We start from the raw sequence: 1,656 nt of genomic DNA, 5'->3' as shown, positions 1-1,656 counted from the left end.
AATCTAACCATGCCTGTGGCTTAGAACGGCACTTAAGAATGTTTGCAAAGCACCTCAACTAGACAAACGTTAGCCCTCTTACTGCAAAGAAAACAGCAATGGTCAGAATTTGTCGTTACAGTGTCACATTGTTAGATGAGCTAGCTATTCAAACCAACGGTCCCTCAGTCCCTCGACCTGGCCACACAGCAGAACGATGTAGGGTTTAGAGTCCATGCCAGCCACATGCAACAGAATCTCTATGAAGTAAGGGCCAGAGATCTCCATTGTAAAGAAGGTCTGGAGGAGAAACTGCGAGAGAACTCAGATTCCCCTTCCCTTTAGTTGGTGCTGAACGTCACGCTGACCCTGATCAGGGACGGTCTCCAGGGAAGCAGCTGGAAGGATGGTCAAGTGTGGCCTTGACAGAACAGCTGGGCACGGGAGAGTCTGGATCTGTGTTCCAGAGCCAGCCAAAGCAGGGAATTAGAACATGCAAAGGCCGAAGAAATAAGTAAATGCAGTGGGGCAAATCAGGGCCATCTGATACAGAGGGGGGTGATCCACACAGATGGAGCATGGGCTGGAGTCAGATGGATTGCTGTGACGGGCTTTAAACAACTGGCAACTCGTTTAAACGACAAACTCACATGCACGTGTTTCTATGTACGCTGTGTGTGTTCACAGAGACGTTTAATTCCCAGTTCTGTCTGGTCTGTGAGAAATGACACCTCGTAGCAACGAACACACCTAATTCCAGACCTCAGTTTCCAACCACCGTGCTCCATTAAAGGGACCAGGGCTGCAAGTATTTCAGCTGGGGTATTTTTTTTTTTTTTTTAAGATTTTTTATTTATTTATTTTAGACAGAGAGTATGAGAGAGAGAGAGCACATGAGGGGGGGAGGGTCAGAGGGAGAAGCAGGTTCCTTGCTGAGCAGGGAGCCTGATGTGGGACTCGATCCAGGGACTCCAGGATCATGACCTGAGCCGAAGGCAGTCGCTTAACCAACTGAGCCACCCAGGCGCCCTCAGCTGGGGTATTGATAAAACGCAGCTGTTAACCACTGTGCCCGTTAGGGGACGGGGACACGCAGGCTCGCCACGCCACACTCTCCTGACGACGCTGAGACTGGCCGTGAGGGTGAGCCGTGTCACCAGGCCCCAGGACCCTGCCTGACACACAGCAGGGGCTTCCTAAGTGATGAAGGAAGGCGGCCCCACGGCACCTGCCTCATGAGTATCCCCTCCAGGTCCCCTAACAACAGGGCCCGAGGGAGCCCCGCTAGGGCTGCAGAGGCTTCTCACCTTCACAAACCCAACCCGCACCCCCACCCCGACCCTCCCGGCAGTGGAGGTGTGAACGCTGCCCTCTATGGAACAAGAGGGGAGCCCACAGGAAAAGCTTCAGGTCCTGTTGCGTCAAACTACTCCCTCGAGAGCAACCTTCGCATTAAAATTCCTTTCACAAGCCGAACGTTTCCATTTACCCAAAAATAAGTTTGTTTCTTCCGCCTCACCGAGAGTAAAAACAACTCATGCACACATACACGTCATCATTAATAATTTATTTCAATGTTCCAAGGATCCCAACCCCATTTAAAACCTAGACTTGCAAAACACTCCATTCAATAAAAAGACCTAAAACCCTCGCAATTAGTATCACGAGACTGCGTAC

This window comes from Mirounga angustirostris, unplaced genomic scaffold, assembly GCF_029215605.1.
Source record: "Mirounga angustirostris isolate CCGP_5_RB_7025 unplaced genomic scaffold, mMirAng1.0.hap1 SCAF_7, whole genome shotgun sequence".
Lineage (NCBI taxonomy): Eukaryota > Metazoa > Chordata > Mammalia > Carnivora > Phocidae > Mirounga > Mirounga angustirostris.
Note: the sequence above shows the minus strand (reverse complement) of the source record.